This window comes from Cyanistes caeruleus, chromosome 7 (genome assembly GCF_971803275.1).
Source record: "Cyanistes caeruleus chromosome 7, bCyaCae1.hap1.1, whole genome shotgun sequence".
In the NCBI taxonomy this organism is placed as follows: Eukaryota; Metazoa; Chordata; class Aves; order Passeriformes; family Paridae; genus Cyanistes; species Cyanistes caeruleus.
In genome coordinates, this window is record NC_141707.1 from 10,685,309 (window position 1) to 10,707,704 (window position 22,396).

The 22,396-nt window shown below is 36.6% G+C and overlaps 1 long non-coding RNA gene across 3 annotated transcripts in view; it reads left to right on the forward strand.

The window, feature by feature from the left end:
- Window positions 1-22,396, forward strand: part of LOC111931915 (uncharacterized) — an 83,683-nt gene that overhangs the window by 51,390 nt on the left and 9,897 nt on the right. Inside the window, exons 8-14 of one of the 3 annotated variants that reach the window (XR_015289499.1) lie at window positions 4,676-4,802; window positions 5,443-6,031; window positions 6,224-6,480; window positions 9,623-9,729; window positions 10,633-10,755; window positions 14,310-14,410; window positions 19,868-19,969. This is a non-coding gene — a long non-coding RNA (uncharacterized LOC111931915). The remainder of the gene's footprint in view (window positions 1-4,675; window positions 4,803-5,442; window positions 6,032-6,223; window positions 6,481-9,622; window positions 9,730-10,632; window positions 10,756-14,309; window positions 14,411-19,867; window positions 19,970-22,396) is intronic. The other 2 variants (XR_015289498.1, XR_015289500.1) reach the window with 2 other exon arrangements.

Below are 22,396 nucleotides of genomic sequence, written 5' to 3' on the forward strand. Positions count from 1 at the left end.
TCTAAGTGAAAAGTGGTATAAGATCTCTCTAAAGATTTCTTTTAATAGTAGTAATAAATTCACTAATTGTCTATTTTATTGTGAATCTTGGGGAATTTTAGTTGTGGGTTTGGTTATTTTATCCATCCACTTACATTTATGAGCTTCAGTAGGAAGTCTCATATGTTGTTCACTGGCCTATAGTTAGGATGAAATATGGATCTGTAACTCAGGTGCTTCCCCACATCTGAGTTACTATCTCTCCTAGATAGTGTGAGATTACCATTTCCTTATTCACTTTCCACATCCTTGCTGATAGGATGACCCAAATCCCTCCTGGGAATAATGCTGATCCTTCCCAGCTGTGGTACATGCTATGCTTGAGATGATTCACAACATCTTCAGCCTCCCAGTGTAAAGAACATGTGGTTAAATCCTGTCTTTCCCCCACCTGGAGCACCTGAAGGGGAACATCTGGTGCATTGTACACATTGCTCACATTTGTTGGTAGCTGAAGGTGATAACCTGTGGCAGGTTTTCACTCTTCAGAACAATTTTGAACTGCTCAAATTTTTTAGCTTTCAGCTATTGTTCTTGGCATATCAATCAAGGAGACTGAAAATCATTCCCCTTGGTTTAAATGAAGTAACTTTGATACTTAGGTGTAAATGCTTGACCTCAGGGTTGCAATTCCTATGGCCTGAGTATAGCAGCTACAAGATAGTACTGAGTCTGAGATGCCTGGTGTACTGGAGAACCCTTAACACTGCCTGGTCCTCACACAGAAAAAAAAAAATCCATATTTTGGGCTTCAGACCAGTAAAATTTAGTGCTGTGGTGTTTATGGAACTGTTCTGGGCCTCCATCCCCTTCTGAAATTCCATGAATTTGTATTGCATGAAATAGAATGAAAATTACAATTTGTCTTAAGTCACAGGGAAGTTTCCCATGGTACTGTACCTATCTCACAGGGAGCTCTGTGCACTGTGGGATCCCTGATGTGCTGGAGGGTGGGAATACACTTTGGGGCAGCTTAGAGTCAGATCTGTCACCTTCAGTAGAGGCAGGAGATGGAGAGCAAGCAGCTGCTTTTGGGAGATGCAGCACAGCTGCCTCCAAATTCCATGCTGGAAGTAGTCTCTCACACCACAAAGCCTTTCAAACAGTCTTAACCATCTGTGGTGGTTTCTGTTTTACAGATGATATGCAGTACCTTGAGTTTGAGGCTCAGGGAGCTTTAGTTAATGTTCAAAGAAGTGATGAGTCTTTCTGTGACCTCTGGAACAGCTGTGCCTCACGTTGCTCCCAGTTGTGTACATCTTAATGTTGATGTTGGGTTCTGTAGTCTGTCTTCTCAGAACTGTTTTGGAGTGTCATTTTCAAACCCTATTCCTTTTATATCTTTCATTGTAGGAATGTTGACCCACATACTTGCAAGTGGAAGCACAGAAATGTTAGAAATTTCACTGAAAGTGAATTATTTTATGTTACATACTGATGTCATGTTAGGCACAAATCCTCACGAATTAATTCAGATTTTTCTACTTTGCTCAAAGTCTTTTAGTTCAAGGAGACCTTGATTAAAGGCAGATTGAATCAAACCCAAATAATAGCAGAGGATAAAGGATGGTTTACTTTGACTTTAACAGCGCTGAAGTTCCAGTTTTACTCAAAGCCATGGCTGGCAATACCTTAAACCCACTATAGGATAGTTATGCTGTAGAAGTTACAAGGGGTAATACAAACATTAGTACCTGCAGTCTTCTGCTGGATATAAGGAATTTTACCTAACAAACAAAGATTGATTTACCTTTTTATACTTCGTAGTTTCACTACTACTTCTCCTCTTGTTTTTATTTCATCCATCACTATTATAAGCCTTTGGCAAAAGAAGCAAAACCAAAATAGCTTTCCACCCAGAGTATTCCATGGTCTTGAGGCAAGGGAAAGGAAACAACCTTGTTGCTTGCACAATGATAGCAAGGGCTGCATAGGGTAACACATTTTTATCTCCAACATTATGATCAATATGTCACAGTACTGTTAGTAATACATAAAAACAGCATTATTAGGGTCTATAAATGAGGTGCAGTTAGGTTAGGCATGCTGCAAAAGCCTTCTCTGTAACCCTCAAAAAACCTTAGTAATTTTCCATTCTTTTCCATAAAACATATTATGGATGTGGAATTCTATTCATCTCAATGTGCAGCTTGACTCATTGAACAACAGTAATGTAAATGAAATCTGAATTACATCTGTGTTGTGTTATAATGAATAACGTCTGCTTGCTAAGACACTGAGTCAAGGACCTAGTTCTGTGGAAGGAAAATATTTGTGTGTTGCACTGGAAAATCTGACAGGCATACATCTGTGTGTTCTGCTTCACATGCTGAACACTAGGAATAATGCAAATTGTTGATTTGGCTAAGTGTAGGAAAAACATGATTTGAGAATCAGACCACTTTCTGTGTGACTAATTTTGAGAAGCAAATGCAAAGTCCTGAGCACTTTTATTTTGTCAAGTCTGCTTTTTTTGTCTTTCATATTTTCTATTACTTGTGATATTAGCTTCAGTTTGGAATGTCTTAAGCAAAGTTCAACAAGTAAATCAACAGCTATATCCATCCAAGATTGATAACTGATTAGCAAAGCAGGATATGAAATGGGATATTTAATATGGTCTGAATTTTTCATGTATGTACATGCAGCTTTAAATAAACACTTTAGCTTCCTGAACGAGCAATGCTTGTTACAGAGTTTGAGAGGTTTGTGTGATTTATATGAGGGCTGTTCGAACTTCTCTAAATCTTTTTGAATTTTAATTTCACTGCGAGGACAGCTCTGAGTATGAACAAACTTTAAGCATGACAATGGACTTTAGCCTGTTCAGTTGCATAAAACTACTTGAGTATGTACAAGATTACTTTCAGAGTAATATGATAAAAGCACATAAAAATTTCTAAAATGTAATCTCGTAAATGTAAGCTGCTCTGTCCATTTTGGCTGTGTTTTACATATGCCCATATATCAAATACTAGTTTTAAAACTGCAAGAACAGATTAGAAAACATTTTTTGAAAGCACACAAAAATGTTGTAAACCTGTACAACCCTGTAACAGATGGAGATTCAATTACTTTTCCAGTAATTCCTGGTTAAAAGATAAGAGGTTTTTTTGAAATAGAAAGGAAATACTTATTCATTAGGAAGAGCTGCTCAGTACCTAGCCTGCTGCTGTCAGGAGGAGGCTGGAAGACTTTGGGGTACTGAATTCTGCTGGATGGCAGGACCACAGCAGACCAAACCTTTACCATATCAGCAGAACAGAAACAGTGCCAGGAATTCAAACTGCTGCTTCTTCTCTTGCTGCTCAATGTGTGCTCTAGGAACACATATACCAAGTTCTTGGGAAGCTGAGAACTTTAAAGTTGTAATAGTTGTGGTAGTTTAAATAAGGCCAGAAGAGTTGCCTGCCACTGTGTGGAATATGCATGCAGGTGTCTTCTGTGGGAGAGCACTTGTGATTTTTGCTAATACAGGTTTATTTTTAAAAGCTCTAAGGAAGGCTCTGCTCCAAGTGTTAGGTAGAGTGTTGCAGATAAGCTTATCATTATTATTTCCTTATCAGCCTGAAAGGACTCATGCCTTTGTTTCCCCAGGGAGACACTTTCACCATTGCCTGCCTTGGGCCTCATCAGTGCTTTTCTCTATATACCAAAGGCTCTTGGTTTAATCCCTCTGGAGTCTCCACAGCTTTGCCATTTGTGCAAGCCAGAAGACACCTTTGCAGAGAGAATAATGTTCATTTGAATAAAATGTTTTTCTATTTGTAGTCCTCTCTGCGTAGTAGATATGAAAAATTAATGTGTATATTATAAAAACATTTATAGAAAACTTTAAGTCAGTGCAATGTTGCCTTAAGTTCTATAAATCATTATGTAAGAAAAAGGCACTAAAATTGTTCAGATCCACCCATCTGGCATTTAAAATGGCAATAGTCCATATCAGTCTTAATAAATATAGAGCTTTGCAACTAAATTTGGATTTCAAAAAATTTGTTTGCTTTAAAATAAATATTGATGTAATCCATATATATTGAAAAAAAAATATTTTTGGAGTGATACTGCCATCCAAACTCAGTTCCACTTTCTTTGCTGCAGCTCTAAAACTCTTAGCTGAATTTTGTTTTTACACTGTGCTGTTAGTCCAAAATTGGCCTCATACTTTCAATGGACACTAATAAAATCCAGTGAAATCTTTTATGACTGTTTGAAGTAAAATTTATGTTAAAACAAGATTCAAAATTTCTATGACTTAGTTCTCTACTTCAAGATACAAACAATTTCACAGAGAGTGAGAGAAGTGACTTCTTGGTTCCTTTGTAACTTATGTTACTTCATAGTTCCAGCATCAATTCATTTTCCTCAAGCACTGCATTTTCTATTTCGGGGGGGGGGGGGGGGGGGGGGGGGGTGTTGTGGGTTTGGAGTTGTTTTGTTGTTGGGTTGTTTTAGGTTTTTTTGTTTTTACCTGAATATATTTTTGTTCTAAAGTCTGTTAGGCAAGTCAAGTTGTGAGAAAAGGAAAAAAAAACTAAACACTTATTTTTATGCACTAGCTTGGAAAAGATGTCTTCAGGGGCACAAAAAAATTTCTTGTCTCTGTTTCTGTAACTTATACTGCTTTAAATGTGTTTAGGTTGGTCCATTATTTATTCTCCTTGAAATGAGGTCTCTCTGTGGAAAGTACACGTTTCTAAGCTGCCATGTGGGACACCAAGAGTCATTCTTTTAATAAATCAGAATTATTTCTAATTTGTTCATATGTAAGTATTCCATAGCTTTCTACTTGGAACAAAAGTTGATTTTACTAGATTAAATTCAATATTACATATAGATTTAAAATGTCAGATGTAAAACAGGCAAAGCTACCATTTAATTTAGGCCATTGGCTACATTCTTGGTGTTGCTAAGTATCATGGTTTCCTTCCCTCCTCTGCACTTTTCTTCATTTCTTCTTTCTCTCATCTATTTACTCAATATGATGTTTACAATTAAATTGTTTGTCTCAAAAATTTTGTTCAACATTTTGGATTTTTGGCATGTATGGTCATGTATTTGGACAGTGATCAAGCTTCTCTCTTATTTAGCTTCTCAAATGTGCCATTTGCTTCTAACACTTAGAAGTTAGAAGCCATTGCTTCTAACACTTGAACAGATGCATGCATCTGTTCTGTATTAGCCTATCTTTTCTTGATAATTAGTTGAGAAAGGAATAAAAGGACTTTGGTTCACATCCTTTCAGTATTTCAGTCTTACTTGGGTGGCCAAATTTGATTGAATAACATTCTAAGAACTCTGAGCTTATCTACATTCAAACCCAATTTAAAATTTTCTCAGAGAATCTATCATGTTTGGTTAAGTTTTTTTATAATATACACTAATAACTGTACTTTCTTTCAGCAGTCAGTCTTGCTAGGTGTTACAATGACACTTTGAAATGAGGCTTTAAGATTTATGTTTGGTCTAGGCAAGCCCTATGAAATTCCTCTGAAGCAAGATGGAAGATGACAAAGACCAAGCAACTAATATTAAAATATTTGAGTGAAAATAGACATCTGTAGCAAGAAAAGAAGTCCAGGGTTCTGTCATTTAGAATATCCTAAATAAATATCACAAATTTCTCTTAGCATTTAATATTTTTCTGCATTCAGTCACCCCCACCACCCCCCAGGGTACATCAGAAGCAAGCATGAGGGGAAACCAGGCTGAAGCTACAGCTGCTGCTTTGATGTGCTGCCTCATGACAACATAGTTATGTCAGATCTGATGTCATGAGGCAGTTTTGTTCTTCCATGTGAGTGGGAACAGAGTGGAACAGACAGATTTCAACCTTCACAATGGCCTCCTGCTCAGCACCACTGCAATTTTCATTAAGTCTCTTTACTGCAAAGGAGAAGAGATTGGCCCCTCGTTTTCATCTTCACATGGACTTGGTTCTCCTCTGCTTCACCATGAGCTGAGTCACAGAGCTGGACATTCTTCAGTGTGCATGGTAAGGAACTGAAATATAACACAAGTGTGAATCCTGTGCCTAATGTCTACCTCTACATGTGATTTCCCAGTCACTGCAACTTTTATTGCCTTTTTTCTATTAAAAGTGACCATTGCAGAAGGACAGAAAAGCTCTTACATCAGCCAAGTATAACCATTACCTCTATTCTCTGGTTTTTTCAACCTTTCACAGTTATTGTGACTGAAGAATGACAGACACGTTTGGCCAAGCAACCTAAATGTAAAAACCACACTTTTACAACACACAGTTGTAATCTGGCAATCTGAGTCTCTGTAACTTGTTGGCCAGATGGGAGTGAGACAGGAAGAGCAGCACTTGCAGAACAGCAGTCACCCAGGCCTGTGCCAGAAGGAGAGAGCTACTAGGGCATGAACTCTCAAAGTTACACACCCAGAGTGCTCTGGATGTGGTCCAGAGCCAGAAGAAATGTAAGTACTGTTTGCTCAATCAACAAGAGGTAAACTTCATATCTTGCACAGTAGCCCTTCCTGCTTCCAAGAGGTCTGCACAGCGCAGTTCCTGAGAGATGGAGAAGAGTCAAGCAGAGTATCCATGAATGCTAGAATTTGCAGCATTCAGGCAAGCATTTGGATTGACCCAGGTGTTTTTTAAAGGGATCTGTGCTACAGAAGTCATGCACTGTACAAGATTCTGATTATCTTTTGGCAATTTTATTTTGTCTCTAAAAATACAGCCATACTTTTTATTGCTCACTTATTTCTTACTTAAAATTATCAGATTCATAATAAGAAAACAGAAACACTCCTTGGTGATATTCCACTGCAGGAGAAATGAAGTGCTCAAAGAAAATCCTGTGGAAGCCTTCTGCACTCTAAAATCATAAGTGAGATGCTCAGGAATGTAGAACTGGTCAGATCTTCAAAGGCAAACATTTTTATTATCTTTTCTCTCATTAGGACACTCTGTCTGCAGTAGAAGTAAGCAACCCTGAAGAGTGGCTTTTAAGAAGTTTTTTTTGGTTGTGGAGGTTTTAAGGAGAAAGGAAAGACAAGGTTTCTTGAAGCATTATTTTGTCATTTAAGAAACTGTTTTCCAAATTTATGACAATCATAATGAATTATTTTCTTAAAATACTTTCTCTCTCTTGATACTACTTGAAATTATTGTGTATTATGGCATGCATCTCTTTCTTAAATACTTAAATACAGTATATAATTTAAGTATGAGCCAAATCTCTGCAAATGCTATCAAATATCTTGGACTTCTCTAACTAACTTTTCAAGTAACACATTCTGATTTACTACTTTGCTGAAAACACAGGAAGGAACAATAGGACTAGAATTTCTTTCAGGGATGCCTTTTAACAAGAGTGGTGAAGCCTAGTATTGAAAGAGTATTTGTTGCATTTGTCATCTCTCTTCAATATTTTTTTAAAAGTTTAAATCTGAATTTAGATCTTTTTGTTCATGGAACTGTCTTTTTATATACATAGCAACATTTCAGCAGGAATCAGATAAGACCAAAGTCTTGCCTCACAAAGTATGACTTTGAGAAAATCTTGTTCTCTTTGGCATTTTCCATCCAAAAATTCAGTTGAAGAATGAGAAGGGAAAATATCTGGGGGCTGGGCAATGAAGTTTCATTCCAAAACTGAAAGGTCTCCCAGATGAATACAGCAAACCAGACAGCCCAGCAGACATGAACTCTGGCCCATAACCTGCAGATAAATCTGATTGCACAGACGATTACCTCCATGGTCCAGTGATGTCAGTGGAAATCCATGCAGGGAGAAGGATTTGTGGGCAGATGTTTGGCTCTGCTCAGGTTAGGGAAGCAGTTCAGGTATTCCATTTCTCTGTAAAGTGAGACAGATTCTTGCTGCCATTCCACACTTTTACAGTAGACCATGATTCAGTTCAAGGCACTAAGAATTGCTGGCTGTCAGGCTGAGATGGATGTTGCATTCATCCTTTACCTCTGGGAAGTTAGCTCCATATCTTGGATAAGGGTGTGAGTGGAAATAAGATTTCATTTTATTTTTTTTTTTATCCTATTGTTATTTCTTATTTGATGCCACACAACAAAGCTTATTCAGTTTTGCCCTGGGTTTGGTCACTTGTGAGGATACATAAAAAAAAGGTGAAATTTGACTTCTAAGAGAATTTCATGGGACAGTTGACTATTATGTAACTAAATCAAAACAATGATGCTGTAGTTTTTATACTTTCATGACAAAATTCCATTCAGAAATAAATTATTTATGCCAGCTTATAAATGTTAAAGGCATCTTCTACTTCTCTATAATCCAGTCATCACTTAATGAAATGCAGAAGAAATGTGTTTTATTTATTTATTCCACCATGTTGCTATTCCAAACTTAGATACATATTTTGTAAGTATTTTTAGTTCTGTTTCCTCTTACTGTCTCTACTTGCTTTCTCCTGTCCTGATGTCATATATGCTTGGCCAAAAAGTAACAGATGTCTCATCGATTACAAATGTAGAAGACTGCCTTGTTGAAGCCTTCAGTAGAAAAAAAGTGAAGTCTTCTGAATGGTTCAAACTTCCTAGTATCTTTTCCTTCCCTCTATCTTTGCTTCTTTTTTCTTTCTTTAGACCCCTTTTTCCTTAAAGACATCTTTTTCTCCCTGTGCTCAGAATACTGTTTTGAAAGCTTTTTCTCTCAGAAACCTAAGACATTTTAGACCAACTTAAACAAATTAAACAAAACACTGCCTTAAATTTGGCTTGTTTCATTTGTATTTATTGAGTTCCATGGACTAATTAGTTCATCCTAATTTTATGGTTTTCAATGTAGAGTTTGCTAGGAACAAAGTACGTGACTGAGAGGAAGCTGCAGCATCTATGGCTATTGTTCTTCCTGACATTTTGGTTAGCACAATTGTCCCATTTAAAACCTGGTTCTTCCATTCTTCCAGTTCTAACACAGATGTTTGGAAGAATTATCAATGCATATGCTTTGAGATACTACTGTGAAGGCACACTGAAAGTTGGTATAAGATCATGATGGCAGTTCCAGCCTTCCCACTTTGGCTTCTAAGTCAGAAGGCTAGTGATGCTGCCAAGTTTCCAATTCATTATTAAATTATACTTCTGAGTTGACTGATTTAAGCTGTTATCTGGATTGCATAATAGTCAGGTAAGAAGCATTCCCCAAAAAATGAGGATAATAGCTCAGTATTTCTTGGAGCACCAGTGTTGTGGCTAGAGCTGCCCATATCACAGCCTTGCAGTTCTGCATGAATGAGGCTAGCAGTGGGTCTTAGCCTCTGCAGTAGGTATTTGCCTGCTTTATTCATTTAAAGAAATACTGTCTCCTCTGATTTTTTGGCTATTACTTTTCCCTGGCACGGCTGAATTATTTTATAAGACACAAACCTTCCCACACTTCAGCTCACGTCTCTGGCAAGTCAGAAATCTATATTCCTCTGAAGCCAGAATGTATGGATGGCAGCCATGCAGCTGACATGGTTTGATTTAAAAGACTGTAGTGCGAGAGAACGGAGTAATGAGCCCTCCAAAACAGGAGGCTCTCGGAAGAAACTCTTGCTGCTGCACATGACTGACCTTTCTGTTCATTCCTTCTAGTTTCTGCCAATAGCACTTTGGCCTTCACAAGACACATTTCCCAAAAACCTTGGACTAAATGGAAAGGAAAAACATTTTGTCTGCTGTATGAAAACTTTACCCTCCAGGTAAATTCCCTTCTGAATTTACTATTCAGAAATTCATAGAGTTTTACTTCATTTTTGCCACAACATTTTTCCTCTTTCAAGTGCTTACCAGACTATAACACCAGGGGAAATCCTCAGCTCTTAGACCATGCTACCTGTTGTGCATATTTCTAAATAATAACATAGATAGTTATGAATTTATCAATTAAAATATGGATAGGTTCTTGGGAGTGTCCTGAGCAGGGATAGGAGTTGGACTTCAATGATCCTCGTGGCTCTCTTCTGACTCAGGATATTCCATGATTCTGTGATAGTTATTGCAGTTCTTTCCTTAGCCTCCCTTTTAAGTGTCTTTGGGATTCACAGTGAAGAATAATAATAATAGGAAAGGACACCATTTACTGGTTGGATTGTGGTGCTGGTATTTTGCTGCTGATTGTGTCATACCCAGAGAACAATATCTGCCAGAACTCAAAGGGATGACTCTCTTGATAATCTGTGTTGTATTCCTGCATTGCTGCTCTCTGCACAAAAAAAAGCAGAGCATTCCTGTAGATTGATTCTTCCTGCAGGTTTTGTCACTGATACATCTAACAAAATATTTAGTGAAAGCACATCATGATATGACTACGAGTCCCATTCTTTAAGTACACATTTTTTTCTTTGCATGGAGATGTTCATATCCTAATAAACATTCAATTTAGAGTATTTAATTTAGAATATTATTTTAACCTAATATGTTATGTTAGATTTAGCCAAAACACATTGCATGAAAATCCAGAAGGTACAGCTTTAGACCATATGTAGCTCTTCTACGAAATATTGTTTTGACTTAACTGGGATCATTCAGGTATTTAATATTAAGTGCAAAAGCTTTGCTGGGCTAAGACCTTGTGTAAAATAATATCATTCTTGCTTTTACAGAATTAGGGGGAAATATAGGAAAGCTAAACAAGATATATTCAGCTTCCCTGGTATGTTAATCTGAAGACAGAGAAGAGAAACAAAATCAGATGCAAGACCTGAGAAACTGAATTCAAGGTCAATGTAAGTAAAAATGTTTCTCTTGAAAGATTGCACAGAAAAATTTTGAATATAATTAAGACAGAAACATTTTTTGTTTCTTGTTAACATTATATTCCTGTAGTTCATATGGAATAAAGATACAGTTTATTCTTTTAATGATTTTGACATTACAATTAAGGCAGCCATCCTGTTGAAATGGGCTCATAATTTTCATACAATACATGATAATTTTGAAGCTTTCCTTTTGAAAACAAAATTTCTGTTTAAGACACTTGAAACTAAAAGGTTGTTGTTATGACTCCTTTCCTGCATGGAACTTCTGTATATTTTCTTTCCTGCAATATTTTTGCAGTAAAACAATCTTTTATTTTTTTACAAATACAGATAGCAAGGATCACGTCTTCTGTAATCCATTAGACTCCCATAACATATTTTCCTTATTTCAGCCATTAAAAAAATCCTACCTCATTTTCCAGTTTTGAGGAAAATATGCATTTACTGTAGGCAATCTCAATAAAAAAAATGCAGGAGCATTGGTTTATGTAAGCAAATTAGCACTTTTGATGACCTTGGGAGAACAAGCAATTCTACAGCTACACACCTCTCAGTGTTTAAGCTGCAATTAAGCAAATTCATCTGCTGACAGATATCTAAGTTTCATTCATTCATCCAGCATTTTGAAATTCTTTTTCTTTCTCTGTATACTAATTTATAATTGGCCAAATGTAGAAAAAATGGAGGTAAGGTGGTGATGGCTGACTTATTTGTGATAAAGCATCTTTTAGAGCCTGGGATACTCTATTAAAACTGTCCAATTTTTTGGCATTAAGTATCATTTTGGTGTTGAAACCTCTCAGAAAATAGCCACCTTATGCAACAGAGGCTGAAAGGGAGAACTGAATTGAAACAGATAAGGTTTGGATTTGAAATGTCCATATCCATTTATGAACAGTTTTTTAAAGGATACTACAGCTGAGGCACTGAACAGACAGAAGGGATGATATGCCAGCTTTGTCCAGTATGAATGAAGTTTGCTGAAGCTTAGCTGATGATTACATTTAAATTTAAATGATGAGCAAGAAATGAAAAGTGAAGAAGTATTTTGAATGAACAGAGTGAAAGAATTGGTTATATGATGTTGAAATATATAGCCTGCAACAGTTTTGTTTTTTGTTAGGTTTTATTCTCAGAAAATTTTTGTTTGTGTTTTGGTATAGTCTGCTGAATGTGTCAGCTGACTCCTTTTCAGCCCAGTTGTTCCCAACAACCAAAACCAAAACAGTAAACTTTTCAAAATAAAATATTCTGGATATTCTAGTGATATTTTCCAAATTCATTCTGTTTATGCAACATGTTCAAGCAGTCATGTGATTTTTAAAGTCATACAGTCTCATATTATAAATTTTAAAGATTAATTGTAGCAGTAGGGAACAAAGATATGGATTGTCTTGTACATGTGAAGGAAATCACTTTCTTGTAGAAGTTACCCCCCTTTATACCTTTAATCTCAACCAGAGAAAATCCAAACAGAAGAAGAGCACCCATTGGCTCAGCTGCAGTGCTGCTGTCCACGAGTCATAACTATCTCTCATCCCCCAACTTCTTAACAGGGCTTTCTGGTAAACAGAAAATTTAAAAACCTTAACAATTATAACCCCATATCCCACAATTAATAAACAATCTATCCTTATTAAAACAAGCCACAAAGAACAACAGAAAAAAATTCCACAATTCTGAAATTAACAAGTTCAGGTTTACTTTGAATGAAATATTCTGGTACTTCTCTGCTTATTTCTTGCGTATCACTCACTGTTACTTTCAGTAAGTTCTAAGTTTATCTTAAAAGTCAGAGGGTAATATTCCTAGCTCAATGATCAATCTTCTGTCTACAAAACAGTGACCATACATGTGACAGGCTGAACCCTTTTGGGGGAAAGATGGGAAGGGACGCATTCTGTTTCACTCCAGGTCCATGTGTCTAAGCTCAGAGCAATTTCATGCTTGTGTCTCATCTGGCAGAGGAGGTTTTGAGATCACAATTTGGTTAGAGAACGATTTGACCAATGCTTCCCAGCCTCAAAGGCAAATCCTGGCAAGACTTTGAGTGTTTTATGAAGTAACAAGAAGAATGAAAGAGATAAATAAGGAATGGTTCTGTGCTGCCTTGAGCTAGAGGGCATTGAATGAAACTAGCAAGTGCCAATATCAAACTACACAAAAGGATTATTTCTTCACACGATACAATGAAATTCAAACTGCCAAGGCCATGGGCCTTGCCATGGGATGCACTGAATGCTGTTTATATAGGTTCAGAATTTTCCCAGAGAACTTGCAAGGAAAATAAACCAAAAAAAAGCAAAGTCACATTTGGAAGACATTAAAACAGAACACTGCTTGTTGCTTAGCTGTAAATTGCTAGAAGCAGTTTTACTCTGGGAGAGTGTTGGTTTGTAATTGTCCTGCTCTAACATTCCTCCTGAGGAATCATTGGTCACTGGTCAAACTGGAATTTCAGTCTAGAAGGGCCTTTAGTCTGATCCAGTATAGGGAAAAAAATCTTCTAAGTAAGTGATGCATACCACATTTTGCAGTAAACTCCCTGATGTACAGGGCTTCATCAGTAAAAGGACAGTGTTAAGTGAAGTAAATTATGTTTCTGACCATGTAACACCTTCAATGAAGGAAAAAACATGGGGTAAGGAGCAGTGACCCAGCAGCCAGACTAATTAATGCTGTGCTAAATAGCAACTGCCTGATACTTCTGTGGAACCTTCTCTTAACATAATGCAATTGTGTTCCTGTGAGCTGGACATAGCAGTCTCATATTTACAAAGACATTTTGCATAGGAAAGGGATAATTTTCTTATCTATGACTTAGATTCCTTTGTTTCTTCATGAAATAAGGCCACACTCAGAATGCTGCTCTGTGTGTTGTTCCTAAAAAACTATAAATGTTTATAAATCAGGTGTTTTCCCTTATAAATATCCAGGCATCTACTATTGATGGCTCAATTAAATGATGGCTCATTTAAATTTGCAAGTGTTAAAAATCTCACTGGGCAACTCTAGAACTACATGAAAATTCAAATAAATAATGAAAAGTTATTATAACATAAAACAGTCAATATTTTGGACATCTGTCTGAAGCACAATCAAACAGTCCCTCTCATTATCGAGTTCTTGCAGTTCAAATCAAAGTCTCATGACAGTAGATTATTTCAGGGAATTCTGTGAGGGAAATAAGGAGGGAATAGAAAAAAATATTTATATGCTGTATAGCACATAAGTATACAATGTAGTCAGCATGTATCTATGATTGCAGGAATAAAACATGCACTAATTTCATAGGTTTTGTAGGGCTTTGAGTCCATCATGTTAATGGTGACAAGCACAAGGCCAGAGTATTTAAAATGTTGTTGTTACCTGTGCCCTTAGATAAGAATAGCATACAGTATGGTCTTTCACAATTATAAGAATTTTCAGAAATCAAAATACATAGAAAAACAGAATAAAATTGAAGTGCTTTCTCTTAGAGAGAAGGGGAGAGTGATTTTTAATGATGAATTTGTCTTCAGTGCAGATCAAGAAGTAGTTTTCCTGCAGAGGAGCCAACAGCAGATGAAATCTGTAATGGAAACAGAGAGAGAGCTGGGGACAGACCGCATAAATATGTGCAGTATGTTATTTTTATTCATTCCAAAGTCTGTAATTCAGAAAGGATTTTCATCCTGTTCTTTCAATTTACTGAATAGACCCATTTCATACCCTTTTTCTTTCTGTACAAGGCTAAAGAGCTAATGATGGTTTGCCTTATTTGTTTTCTTCGTTTCTAACAAGCTCTCTGGTTAAATGGTGTGCCATTGTGAATATGGAAACCTGCAATTTTCACAGTAGAATAACCGTGCCCCAAAAAGTAGTTGAGCTGGTAGTCAGCTGCTTATAGGTCTTTTGCCCCTTGTTTTCTGAGTTAGTTAAGAATCCTATTCTACTTTTTTACTAATTAACTGATTTTTTAATTAACTACATTTTGTTTTAAAACTTTTTTCTAATCTGCCCATGGAAAAAGCACTGTATTGGATTTTTTTGTTTAAGTCATGTCTGCATTTTAACATCAGGTCCATTTCTTTTGATCTTTAGATAAACCTTATGGCTATTTACTACCAAGCTGGGACAACAGCTGTTTTTTAAGGCAATGGGTTTTGCAGGCTGATGCTTCCTTTGGGTTATATATTATTTTCTCCCATTGTCAAGGTGTCCTTTTAACTTCACCTCTGGTTTGGTGTTGCTTAATACCCACATGTATTGTAATCCTGCATGCAGTCAAGCTCAGAAGTGAGACAAGTTATCTTCTTTCATTTTCTGTTACTTCTGATACTCTGTTTAATGCTTTACAGTATCACCCATCGGATTAGTTCATGTCTTTTTAATGCTTTACAATACCACCCATTGGATTAGTTCATGTCTTTTTATCCCATTATGGAGACTTGGAAAACAAGTTCTCGTGTAATAATTTGTAGCAATGTGTATTTACTTTTAATTCGTGATTCCTGGTCTTCAAAGTGTATCTGTGTGGTTTTATGAACAGCTCTTACTTGCTAAGTGATCATAAACGAACACTGAGATTGTTTCTTGTGTAAAACATGCATTTAGTAAAATCTAAATTTCCAAAGTCCTACTAGAATTCCTTGACAATCCTTGTGAAGAACTATTCAAAGAAACTAACACAATTCAAGGAGTTATCTAGCAAAGTAGAGTTGTAATTTTTTTTCCTGGCTTCTACAACACAGAACTTTACAAAAGGTTCAGTATAAAATCTAATGCTACCCACGCTGTCCGGAAATAAGTTTTCCCTTAGGCAGCATCCCACATCCCCTAAGAAAACATGTGGTCTAGGACCTGCAATCCTTTAAGACCACATCATGTTGCCTTAAATTCATCAAGAGCAGCCTTAATTAAACTGTTTGTATTTGTAGGTTACATGAGTTTGTAATGTAATCCTATTACTTTGAAACTCTGAATCTTGATTTCTCGATTGATATCTTAGAAATCTTTTGAGTTATTTTGTTCAGCTGCTTCTTTCATGGTATTGAGTATGGAAGCCCCACCCTCAGTCTGTATAGAGAGCACCTGCATGCTGTGCCTTGACATCCTCTGTAGCTGCTCACAGCTGCACAGCAGCCCCATCTGACAACACTGGCTTTACACAGGCACCTTCCAAAAAAAAAAAAATAGGAAAAGGAAACCATTCATTGTCTCTTGTGAAGATTGCTGTTCTTGCCAGCAGCATGAAGACTTTTGCTTTATGGTATTGAGGAAAAAAGTTATCAACAAGGAACTGTAAATGTTAATGCCTAGTAATTTATTGGCTCCCTTTTTTTAGTGAAATTATGTACAGAATGAACTCTAGCATAGTAGCTGTAGGTCTTTCCTTGCCCAGTCTTTGAGGGTTAATCAGACTAGTGAGTGTTTTACCCTGGAGTACCATTATTTTCAGTTCTTGTTTCAAGTGCTACATAAGCAGCAGATAGAGAAAGCTGATTTTAAGAATCCCATTTTAGCATATGGGGGGAAATACTTAACTAAGTTTTCTAAAAGCTGTTGCCAAGACAGCCCTCTGATCTGGCCTGCCTGTAGAGAAGCTGCCTACTGCCCCTGTGTCAACAGCTCACAAGCCTGCATGGAAAATTATTCCTCTCTTTTACAAAAATTGTTCATTTTCCAAACAAACTCATCTTCAGTTGGCATTTTAATAAAAAAAATATTCTCTTGAGGATGCTCACAAAGTCTTGGACACTAGAAGTGGAAAGGACTTTTTAGGTCATCCATTTTACACATCTGCCTGTGTGTGATTATACACTGCAGCACAGATTTTAATTCTCTGCCTACTGCCTTTTTGTGCCATGTACAAAAGGAAGCAGGATTTCTCAATTCAGTCAAAAAATTCAGTGGAGAAAGGCTCTCATTTGCAGATTCTGCATGTCTTGTTCACCTTAGCTACCATAAACACTTGGAGATTTTGCATATTCTCCTTTCAGACTGAGACCACAACCAGCAATTTTGGCTTAAAATTACATAGGAACTGAAAAAAAACCACTTTTGAAGCTCATTCTTCAATTGTTTATCAGGTTCATTTGCATAAGAACTTGCATAGTTCTAGGTGTGAGAACAGAGTACAGGGTAAAATTGACAATTTGAATTGTTCAGAAGCACAAACTTTTGTCTCTCTTGGTTTTTTCTTCTTTTTTTTTATGATGAGGCTCTGTCTTTATTGACAACGTCCCCAACTAAATCTTTTCTTGTCTTCCAGAAGTCAAACATTATTTTGATGAGGCTCTATAAGCCATCTCCCATGCTATCTCACTCCTGATTCAGCCCTTTCCCTGCACAAGGGCTGATGCTTCTCGGATTTAAACTGATTTACAATTACTTTGTTCCTGTCAGTGGAATCTTTATGAGATTCAGTCCTCAAAAGAAGGTTGCAAAACACCTTTCATCAATGTAGCAAGGTACAAGGTAGTTAAGCATCCTCAGAAGATCAGAGCTATCATAAAAGTGATACTTAAAATCCTTTTTGGGCATAAGGTCTATGGATAACCAAAGATAAATGTTTCTTCATGGGTCAATGGACACTGTAGGCCCAAAGTTTCTGCTGCTGTGCTCACAAAACATAGAGGAAACACAAATGCTTTGGTTTATTATTTATATTTTGGATTTCCAGGACCTGTTCTTTCATCTTTCCTTCTTTTAAGGCACTTGCAAAGAAACTACTACTGTTCTGCTCCAAAATGTAGAAAATCCTGATAATTCTCTAATTAACTGTTCAGTCTCTCTTCAGAGATTCTGAAAAATATCTTTTTGTTTCAAGACTGAGGATATAAGACCCTAGAAACTGCACTTTACACTTATCTAAGTTTTGCTTAGAGTTTGCTTTGGTTTTATCCACAAAATCTATTTCCTAACACATGGCTACATATTGTGTATTTTGTTTCAGGTCTCTTTAACAACTGAAAGAGCCTTAAAGAAAAAAAAAAATTAAAAAGAGCAGCATAAATGAAATATTGTATGAAGTTACTGAAGTGAACAAAATTTCTACACACGGTTAGAAAACACGTTAAATGTCTTAAGATATTTATGCTGAATTATACCTTGTACAAGGAAGCAATTGTTTATAACATACATAAACACAGAATTTCCACAAAAGGTTACATTGTCAATTTAGTTGCTTACAACCTCTCCTAACATTAAGTTCCAGCTTGCCTTGGTTGTTAGGTCTTCATGAGAGCAAGCATGAAATGGATATGACAACAGGAACAGGGAGGTATTTTGTTTCAAAATACCTTGTTTACCTTGAAAGAGGTACCCAGAAATCAGGAGACTTAGTTCCAATCATTCCACTGAATCAATGAAGTAATTTTGAACTTTGTTCTGCTAAAATATTTGTTATAATGATAAAAAAGTCTTATTTTTATATTTGAGAAAGGACATAATCTTAGAACATCAAATTGAAAATTCTAGTAATTTTTTTATTGGTTCTGGGGAAAGAGCCAGGAGGTCTTCTGGATATTATTGCCTTAAAAAAAATACCCTATAACTGAAAAAAACCCAAAACCCAACCACAAAAAAAACCCAAAGTGGTTTACTCTGAAGCTGAAAAATAAGAAGCTTACTTAATAACATGTACTTATTGGTCATCATGATATCAAAATTTACTGACAGTTTGTATGTTTTCTGGAACTAAGAAGTCAACTGTTCATTCTTTCCCAGGCTTTTACACATCTCATTGCTATCTAATCTAATGTCCACAAACCCACTGTAAACACAGACTGATGGAAAGTAAACACTGAAGCCTCAGTATCAGATAAACAGAACACTGAAGATTCAAATTTTTCTCTACATAAGTCTTCCCAACTTAATTTACAGCAAGCTTTCCATATGTATCAATTTTCATGGGACTTTATAAACTTTACATTGTTTTCCTTGAGGATGTCTACAGTTTTCCTTACCATGCAGAGGCTTTGATCATACTTTCTGTAGATGGGAATTTGGAAAGAAAATGAGAGGTGCAGTGTACAATTACAAAATATTATTTAGTAGAGAGGTCAGGAAGAAAATATTTTTCACTTTTCCCAGAAAAAGAATAAAAAGAAAAAAAGACCAATGTCTTAATTTTTGTATGATATTTGTAAAATTTTTGTGCTTCTCTGCCATTAAGACTTCCACAAAACAGAGGAGTGTTAGTGGGAATTTTTGTAGACATGCAGGAGAAAATTGTATCTCAACATTGCTCTTTTCTTTCATTTTACAAAAGCTAGGGGACAAAAAAGCCTGAAAAGTGGTTTTAAATGAGCTAGGTGAAGGTACTAAAAGAGCATTTGATAAATTACACTGAAGAGGAACACAGTGGAATGTTTTGTAAGAAAAGAGATGTTAGGCCAGTTGAGGATTATAGTATTAGTGAAAACCAAAGTGATGAAGTGTGAAACCAAAAACTGAGGAGTTATGAGAAACTTTATGTCCAGATACTACTGTGGGTGTTTTAGGGGAAAAAAATACTTTTTTAAGCATAGTAAACAAAAAGAAGAATTTCCTATTTGCTAGCATAGACAGAAACTAATGTTGCAGGTGCAGTCTAGGGATCTAGTCATCTGGATTTTTTAATTCACTCAGAAAGTTCAGCCAGTGATAGTCTGAAATTTTCTAATTAGAATATACAAGGAATATTTTTATTGAAAAGGCTGCTGCAAATGATGCATTAATAATAATACATATATATTTAAATCTGTTACATTTCTCCTTGAATTATCTGAATAAAAAACGCAAAATAGGACTGCTGAAGGTGGAAATAAAGATGATAAAAGTACAAGATGATGAATAGGGCAGAGGTGTAAAACTCAGTCCAAAACGGAAAAGACAGATGTGGCCAGGACCAAGGATCTGCAATCCAAACATTACAGAGAAATGAGAAACATCTTTTGCAAACACTCCCCAGCATAACTAGTGTTTAGTTTTGTGTGCTCCAATCAGAGGGATTTTCAAAGTTGAGGAGTCAAAAATGTTTCCACCTATTGCAAATTCCTAACCTGCTTTCACCCTGATTTTAGTGCTCAGTGATTAATCAATGTATTAATTTTAGGTTTTCAAGGAAACAGGTGTCCATTTATTGTAGAACATAAAGGTTTCTCCATGTCACTGCATATGGCTATGTCTGCAGCACCAAAAATACCACTTTATCCAGGTGAGTTAGAATAATCCCTGAATTTGCACACATTATTTCTGTTCCTGATAAATTTGTTAATAAATTTTGAAAAAAACTGCCCACCCTAGAAAAGGAATCTCTGGGCTGTATGCAGCAAATTTATTTGCCATAAATTCTTTTAAAAAAAACAATGCATCTTTTAAACAAACATGTGTCCTTCAAGAAGATCACAGGCAGACATGCCAGAAATTTGGCTACAAGGCTGGATTGGTGAAAGGTTGGCAGACAGATCGATACCTCTCTGCTGCAGCAACTTCTAAAGTGGCTGCTCATTTTGTGGTGGTTCTTTTTCTTTTCAAATTCTCAGCCAGATAACTGTGACTCTGTCCAGGCCCTGCCCTTCCCAAAGTACACAGAGATTGGGGAAAGGATAACTAGCAACTGTGAAAATAACTTGGACATCCAAATAAGCTTTCCAGGGTAGTCATCTCATGTGATGGGCCAAATCTTGGGAGAGCAAAGACAGTTTATAATAAAATAAATTATATAAAACCATATTTATTTCAAGTGTATAAAGTATAAAAATACTCTTAAAGGCAGAAAGGCAAGTTATACCTTAGAGAAGTTGCACTTTTAAAAAGAGGATGATTTGTGTCATCAGGATAAACAGAGTGAGATTTTGTTTTAAGATAAGGAATTCTAGGTTCAGGTAGATGCAGATTAAACCTTAAAAAAACCCCTGGCCCAAGAGAATATGCCAAAACCATAAAATTATGTTAAAAGGCTCACATGATCTGCAGAAAATATAACTGTTATTTCCCTGTAAACTAAGAAAATAAGATTTGTCTGAAACCCAAATATGTCATTTTATCATTCTAAAACTCAGTGTAATTAAAAGCTACTCATCATTTGCAAGGTCCTTTTATTAAGGTAATTTTTTTAAGCTCAAAATTCACAAATCCCTAAGTTTCTGAATGCAGTAAGTGGCAAAGGGTAAAGGTGAAGTGCATGAAGTGTTTTTGTTGTAGGGTTATCTCATTCCAGGATGCATTCTAGAGTGCAGATGGATCAGTCCTTATATTAACTTATTTCAGACAGAATACATTTTGTTTATTAATGTGCCAAAATGTCTTGACTCCAGTTCAGTTCGATGGGTGGAGGTTGTCATGTGTAAAGAAAATATGCTGTTCTGTTGTTGCTGGCTTTGCCTCATGAGTTTGGAGGCAGCAGACAGGAGCAGAGCTCCTCCAGAACACTCCCACAGAGGCAGTGATGGAGCAGAAAGCTCCAGGAGGGCTGGCAGGGCTGAGGTGTCAGCCTTTCTGCCTTCCTGCTCTGTCCTCATGTGATCTGATGTTCCAGTTTCCTCCATTCACAGAGTCCGTGCCTCAAATGTCAACTTCTTGCCTTCAAAACTGCTTGGTCTGGTTCCTCCCAAAACCCAGGTCTCTCAGATTCCTAGCATCCCTCTTCCTGACTACTCCAGCAATGCCCATTCTACACACCTTGGGAGTTCCCTCCTTGAACAGCTGACACACTAGAAGATTTTAGTTACCTGTCTAGACAAGTGATTGTTTAGGTGGTTTAACATTAGTTCTGTTTGAAGGGAGACCAAAACCCAGAACTGCCCAGTAAACTCAACAGAAGTTGGATGGTAACCCATGGCAGACAAACATGCTTTCACAGAAACAGACCTGGCTAAAGATCACTGGTGAAAACGTTCCAAATATTTGTAATAATGTGCAAAGGAACAATTTATAACACTTATTTTACAATCTCAGATTTGTGAATACCATTTTACAGTATATCTGGCTTAAAAATTGAGGAGTCTGTAAAAACACAAACATTTCTTACATCTGAAATTAATGCTAAAATCATGAACCTTGAGTAGTTAATTTGAATTTGACCTAATTGTCAAAGCAAAACACAAAGAAGAAATACTCTAAACACTTTGAGGCAAAGCTTTCTGTTCATGCTACAAACTTACTTGCAGTGAAATAGCAGCACATAAAGAAGATTTAGCTGTCCTTAATTTTTTATTGTGTTGAGGAGTTTAAAAAAAAAAATCATTAGCGTGATGACGGAAATGTTAAAAGTTCAAGCAGCTTCTAGCTATTGATTCCCTGAAGATAGCTGAGAGCCTGCAGGGTCAGCCAAGTAGTGACTTGTGGAAGCAGAGTGTCCTGCTTGTGCCTTGCTGGCTGGCCGTGGGGCTGCCTTATGGCTCTCTGGGGACAGGGGTGAGGGCTTTGGAGAGCAGGCTCTTCAGCTGCCACAGGGCTGAATAGCTCCTCTTCAGTCTTATTGCTGGGGTTTTTCCTTTTGTCCAACTGGTCTCCAGATATTCCCAGTGCTCTTAGTTAACCAAATGATGTGTAGGTGGAATGAGAACTAGATCAGAAGTTCTAAAAAAGAGAATGCTTAAAGTAAAAATGGCAGGTATATACACCATCCAGGAGCCTTGAG